The sequence below is a fragment of the Marmota marmota genome, unplaced genomic scaffold (assembly GCF_001458135.2).
Source record: "Marmota marmota marmota unplaced genomic scaffold, marMar, whole genome shotgun sequence".
Lineage (NCBI taxonomy): Eukaryota > Metazoa > Chordata > Mammalia > Rodentia > Sciuridae > Marmota > Marmota marmota.
In genome coordinates, this window is record NW_026000242.1 from 17,036,660 (window position 1) to 17,044,360 (window position 7,701).

Here is a 7,701-nt window from a genome sequence, read left to right on the forward strand (position 1 = left end):
TCCTCCTCCTCCTCCTCCTCCTCCTCTGATAAACCTGAGTTTTCTCTGTAAACATTGTCCATGTCAAAATAATTTCAATTTTTTAATTTGGTCTTTTGTAATATATTCTATTCCTCTGAAGTAGGATCATAAAAAATGTCATTTTACTCAATTTCAGGTTTCCTTTAATGAATATTCATTAGCTTTAGAAGAAATGTCTCTTTCCCTGGTAAGGAAGGTCAGATGTGCAACAAAAAGAAGTGACATGAAATAATCTACAACATCAGTACGTGTTCCTTTAAAAGCCTGTCAGTTCCTTGCATTAAGCAGGACATCATGTTGAAGTCAGACGACCTGGCCTTTGAATTTCTGAGTCAGGTATTCATAGTATTCAATGTCTGAGGCTACCAACTCTAGGTTTCAGGTACCCTTACCAGTGCTGAATAACCCAGGGGTTTGGGGGAAAGTTTCAGGAATGAGGACACTCTACTTTAGGCAGTTCCCCAGGGACACCTGGCAATCCCTATGCTCAGCTACCCCCAGTGTGTGCTCCAGTATAGAGGGGCAGAAGCCTGGTGAAGGTGCAGAGAGGCTCCTCTGAACCTGAACGGTACAAAGAAACTCTTCCTGTTCTCTGTAGTTGTGAACAGAGCACCAGCACCCCCTTCTGAAAGAGTCAACACATTAGTCTCCAGGAATGTTTCACACACCACTGAACACATTCAAGTGTTATCCAAACAATTTAAGATAAACACAAAATTTCCCAAGAACATTAAGTAAACATGATGAATGCATAGTGTCTCAGAAAGAGCAGTAACAAACCTTAAAGGAAAGAGAGACTTTCCTTAATTGCTTTATGATGATAATTGAGGACAAGAAGATAAAATGATCTCAAGAATTGGAGACAGGGGTGCTGCCAAAGATATGCAGATTGGAAAAAAAAACTGTTGAGACTCAGTAGAGTGCAAAGGAAATAATCAGAGTTAAGTAATCATAGGTATGACCTTTTTAACGAATGATTCTTTTATTTGGAATAGGCATGGGTTTATTCTAAGATGCTTAAAAGGCTGTTGTATACACAACACTGAGTTCGGCACTATATTAGATATTTCATTCTTCTTCTCAGTAAGAATGTACTCTGGAAGAGTGCACATGGTATGTACATAGAACATAAAGTAGCAATAATGTTTATAAGAACAGAGGAGACGATCTTTGAACTTAAATGAGAAGTCAAACTTTAATTATTGTATAATGAAGAAAAGAGTAAACCAAGTAAAGAGAAATAGAACAAAAATATCAATGTGTAGGAAATTGGACAAATAAGAAAAATAGTGTTGATTTAGCTAAGTAATATACCTAACAGGAATTAGAGAACAAAAAGGCTTGAAAGGAACTGGGGACAATTAGGGAGGACTTTAATGTCAGTTTGATTTTATTCAAATATCATGATGAAGTCTTAAAGTTATTTAGCCAAGGGAGTAAAGAAACCAGAGACTCACACAGCATAATTTTCCTATGATGGATGAGGTAAATAATAATTACAACAAACTAACAAATATAACCATCAAAGGTCTGTCAATACCATTGGTCTATCCTGATGAAGGTGGTAATAAAAATCAGAGAATGGACTGGAGTGTATCATGATCCATAAGGACATAGAAACTGATTCCACCAGTAGGATGGGGTGGACAGGATGCGCAAAAGATGACAGAAAAGACAAGGATAATCCATTTAGCTTAGTCTGGGGGGGGGCAGGAACATGCTGAAACCACTAACAGAAAGTGGTAACTCAGGTTTGAGTTTGGCAGGAGGATGATGAATTCTAAACACTGAATGTGATATTCCTGTAGGAAATCTAGATGATGATATTGAGAACAGAGTTAGAATAGTTCAATAGATACATGACATAGTTTGGAAGTTAACTACATAATGGAGGTCAATACTAAATACTAAAGAACATGAAATCATGTGGTTTGAACAAAATGCAATCCAATTTGAAATAGAAAACAAAAAGATAACCTCCAAATAAAAATCTAAGAACATATCTTTGGGAAAATGTTGTATCACAGAAATCAGATTTGAAGTTAACTTTCAGAATTAATTGATGATGATACTCTTGAACATCAAAACTTAAGAGAATGCACTTAAAGTAGTAAAGGAAAACATTGTCTTACATAGTGGAAAGTTAAAATTACTGGAAAGCAGTTAGCTAGTCAGAATATGAATAAAAAATTAAAATAAAAAACAAAAGGCAGAAAATAATAAGTAGACACTCTACCCATTTCTTTGTTAGGGGACTGAAATACTAAGAAAAACCGAGTCCAACAATATAAAGTGGGAGATTCTTTTGCAAGATTTTTGAAGACACCTATTTTAGTGTAATTTGGGAGAGAAACCTCAGGCATTTAACTTGAACAGCATAATTAAATGCTTTTCTTATCAGAATGGTGTTCCATACTGGTTTTCCTTAAAGAGCCAATTATAACTATTCTTCAAAAAATGTAAAACTATCTAGAGAAATATAAAATTAAAATAACCTTTCAGACCACATCTGAAATGTAAAATACATGGAAGGAAATGAAATTTACATCAGACATTTTATACTTTTGAGAACTTATGTAGAATTATCAGGATTCTCAGTTACTCTCTATTTTCTGTCCTAGATAAGTAAAAAAAGACACTAGACTAAGACTTTCTATCTTCAAAACACATCATCCCTTGAGGCAGGCAGGCAGCTTGGGATTTCCAGTAGGCAAAAGGAAAGAAGAGGACTAGATTCCAACGATATTGTAAACAAATAGTGTAATATCACAGTACAATTGCCAAACCACAGAAACCTAGCAATCTCCATAAAGTAGCAAAACAAAGATGATGAAGCAAATAAAATAGATGTCACAACATCTATTTGCTAAACACTATACATTTTAATCTGAAAAGGATTTCAGTTTTTTTACGGAAATCTGTTTTTCTAATGGTTTATTACCCAAGTATATTCTCTTTCATAGCCTTATTACTCTATATACACTTCTCAAATCAAGTAATTTATGGTATTTTAATATCTATTATGGTCTTGCTCCTACAATAAACTGACTGCAGAATCAATTAGCACCTCAGATGTTACTTCTCCATCTAAGTCTGCTCCTCTAGACTAAGTGCCAGGAGGAGAAATATCACTTACAGCATCACTACACCCTCAGCCCTGTGCACAGTCCACCACTGTAGTCTGCACTTGAATTTGCTGAAAAGGGAAAAAGTGAGGGAGAAGAGGAGAAAAGGGGGGAAAAAGAGTAATTATAAAAAAGGAAGGCAGTTAAGACTAGAGAAAAAGACACTAACTAGTAGAAACAAAAAGCTGGTCATTTCCAGCTACACATTAATATAGCAGTCAGAAAGAATAGAGAAGATTAAAATAATAATTGTAAAGCATTTAAATTGTTTGGGAGTTTTGTTGGATCATTTTAGTATAGGGGGAAATGACTGAACACATCTCAAATGTCCCCACCAAAAATTATGCTCAGAATGTGGGCAAAGGATTTCCAGTGGCATATGGAAAATTGACATTAACATGGGTTAATTATTTTTCCCCTCTGAAATTTGGTCACCCCAAAGACTTCACTTTAGATAGGTGGGACACATTATTTACAAAGCAGTCTAGTTGCTGAGCTCTCCAGATAACTGTAACCATGAGGCAGAATACCTGTAAGATTAAAAAGACCTCAGCAAGAAATAAATAATTCGTGGGTCATCAGAGAGGGACAGAAAGGAGTAGTATTTAGAGCCATAAAGGTATACCAGCTGCTCCATTTCCTTTAAAGTGTCCTTTGGGCCTGGAAGCAAATAAACCTGTGGGATAGGTAGAAGCTTTATTCCTGTCTTAAAAAATGCTTAACATGACAAGTGAGTTCATGTGAATGACATTCCACTCAACTACTCAATGGCACTTTATAATGGATATTGGATATTTATGGCCTTGTGACTGTGCACAGGCACAGAGCCAGGCCCTATACTGAATGCCCAGTGTTAAATCACAGGACAGCTCAGTAAATACTTGAGCTGTGAAGATGACTGGCAGTCTCCTGCTCAAAATTAGCTACATAAAGAGTCATTTACTAACCTTAAATTGCCAGCAAATAACACCAGGGTCAGCAGTGGTTTGCATATTCTCGTCATTTTGAAGTTTTGGAATGTTTCACTTCTGAGCTTGGGGAAGGGAGCACTATTTATATCGTCAAATTGCATTTCTCTGTTACTTGACAAAGGTAATGTAGAAAATGGATTGCTAGGCTGTGTTTCAGTTCCTGTGTAAAGGTTAAGTGACCTTGTCAAAATGGCATAGTTGCCAATGCCAGAGGCAGGATCTACCTCATAATAAATATATTTCTCAGCTGGATGTGGTGGCACATGCTAGTAATCCCACTGGCTTGGTGAAGCCAGAATTAGACAGTCAGTATAGATAAGTAAAGTCAGGTCAGATCAAGGAGGCCAATTTTGAATGAGTCCTAGGAAGTTGGGGACTGTCCCCTGAGAGATTGAAATGTTAATTCCTTCAGAGTCCTTGCTCCACCCTTAACAAGAACCTCCCAAGGCTCTCACCTATTGCTAAGGTAACCTGCCCATGAATTGCCCCTCCCTACAGTGAGCTATAAGGTTGTTAATTAATGTGTCCAGGGCTGCTCCATCCTGCCTTCCCCCTTTAGCCCACCTGTTTCCCACCTTTGGCCATCCCACTGAGCATTTTTTGGCCTCCTCACATAAACAGGAAGGAGAAAGATAAGGGGAAGAGGGCAGGAGGACAAAGGAAGCCTAGGACACCTAAAAAGAGCAGAACACCTCACTTCTTGGGATACCAGGATACCAGCTATGGTCCCCTTCTCCCTCTAGGGAGAAGTCTATGTTACCCCTTTTGAAATAAACCCTGCTTTATATGCTTGCTTCAGCATGCTTCTCTAATGTTCAAACTTCAAAATGTGAGGAAGCAGGACTCATCTCGGATAACTGGTGGTATCATCAGGAGCCTGAGACAGGAGGATCGCAAGTTCAAAGCCAGCCTCAGGAACAGCAAGGCACTAAGCAACTCAGTAAGACCCTGTCTTTAAATAAAATACAAAAAAGAGCTGGGGATGTGGCTCAATGGTTGAGTGCTTATGGGTTTAATCCCCAGTACTGAAAAAACTGATATATAGATATAGGTATAGTTATAGATATAGATATAGATATGTATGTATACATTTCAACATGTGCCAAATTCTCAATTTATCCTTAACAATCCTAGAATTAAGCAGAGCAATTATTGTTGCTTTCAGTCATTCACCTACCAATGCATTCATTTACTCATTCAACAAACATCTACAGAGTGCCTACATGTGTTTGTCATTATACTTCAGTGGATACAGAGACTAAGATCCAGAGAAGTTGTCTTCTCATGAGATTTTTATTTCCATTATTCTTGTTGTTTATGTTTCTCATAATATTCTATGTTGATTATCTATATTCAATCCAGAGTAAGGCAAACTTAATTATTTAGGCATCTGTATTATCACTGTCTAGGAGGACAACACAATGCTTTATAATTCATCAGTTTGAATAATTGCAGTCCTTAGTAATTAGGAGCAGTAGATTGAATGTGCATACAAATGGTGATTCCGGTCTTGTTATACACAATGTGGGGCTGCATGTGTTTGTGAATGTGTACAGACAGAATGTGTTTTGATGACAGCCTCCTGAAATACAAAAAACAGCTTCCTCTTGCACAACTTCCTGTTGCTTGATTTCTTCTGAACACCTTCCTTTCAGGAAGCTAATTAATGCTGTAAATTTAAGGAATAAAACAACCATGAAAAGCACTTCCTGAAAAAAATAAAAATAAAGGCACTTCCTGTATGTTTTGTCCCTGGAGTTGTGCTTGAAGGTGCAGAACAAATGTTAAGGCAGTTCTGGGTGATAAGGAGTCCTGTGCTCTAATGTATTATGGATGACCAAGCTCCCTGATCTAGGAGCAATGAGGAAAAGAAAAGTCACAATTGGCCAGCAGGACATTATCAACTGCAAGAGTGTTCACTGGGGACTAATGGAAAGCAGGGCTATTGAGATTAGAGAGTGTTAAATGAGAAAAATGTAAAGACTGAGTGAATTTCTAAGAAAAAATTAGACATTTTTAATTGTGCATGCAAGGCAAGCACTCTACCAACTGAGCTATATCCCCAGCAAGAGATGGAATTTGTTCCCTGAAAGCTGTCAATACCCAAGCCACACCTGGACACCTTAGGAGACAGGCATTGCAGAGACTCATTTTCTGGCCAGGAAACAAACCTGAGTTTGCATACTCATTACCGTGGCTCACCTTTTAAAATGTTTGAGAACCTATTCTTCCTGATTTCCACTTTATGCTAATGTGACATTTCAGGATTATTACAATTATTTGTGTGGAAACAGGGCCTTCATCTTTTGACACTCCATTTAGTTTCTGTTTCTTTGTTAGATTGTAAATAAACCATTTTGTTGAAAGTGCTCAAACAATCTGAATATGTGTTGCGATAGGTACAGACAATGGATTTTCCAGTGATCTTACTTCTCCTTATGAGACATTTCATAAGGAGTATTATATTTAAGATTTTAAAAATTTAACAATGGGGGGGGGAGGTAGTGAAGGTATAATGAAGTTGAAGCCAGAATTAGACAGGCAGATAGGCAAGGGTCTGATCCTAAGAATAGAGGAATTGAAATGTTAATTCCTTCAGAGCCCTTCCTTCACCCTTATCAAGATAACCTACCCCAGCTCCAACCTGTTGCCAAGGTAACCAGTTTCTGGGATTGTCCCTCCCTACAGGGAGTTGTTAATTATGCCCCCTTCCTGCCCAGATCACTCCAACTTGGCCCCTGTAGCCCATCTGTTTCTCACCTTTTGGCCCTCCCACCAAGGATCTCCTGGGAGAGATAAGGGAAGAGAGAGTAGGAGAACAAAGAAAGCCTAGGACATATAAAAAAGGCAAAACACCTTCTTGGGATACCAGGATACCAACTATGGCCCACTTCTCCCTCCTGGGAGAAGTCTGTGTTGCTCCATTTTAAAAAAATTTTTTTTGTTGTTGTAGTTGTGATACCGCTGTTGACCGGTGATGAGTTCTTGCTTCCCCAATGTTGAAGAATAACACCAAAGAAGCACGCCGAGGCAAGGTCAGAGTAGAAATTAGAAGTTTATTAAAGGACAGCAGAAAAGACTTCTCCCGGAGGAAGAAGGGGACCCAAGAGGTGGAATCCGTGGAAGTGTGGTTGTTTCCCCTTTTTATAGTTTTGGTGATGGAATGTAGGTTGGAAGGCCCGAGGGGTGGGGCACAGGTGGGCCAAAGAAGTAATCTGGTCAGGAAGGACTTCTGAGTCAGCACCTTTTTGCTGGGGGCTGTTCATTAACATTTCTTTGAGGTGGACTTTGGCCTAGGGCCTTTTCGGGACTTCATTAACATTCCATGAGTTGTCCTGTGTTTCCCCAGTCATTCTCAGCATGGTCTCCATTTTAGATTTCACTCAAGATTAGACCCGATTTACCTAACTACACTGACTACCTAACTTTAAATCTGGCTTCATTCCCCCCCTAAGTTGGGAACTCCTTACTGCTGTAAGGAAGCGGGGCGAAGAAGATCTTTCTGGCTTCTTCAGGCTGAAAAGGGACAGTGTGGGGCAAGCAGTTTGGAGTCCCCCTTTAAAAATCGGGTCTATCGAGTGGTC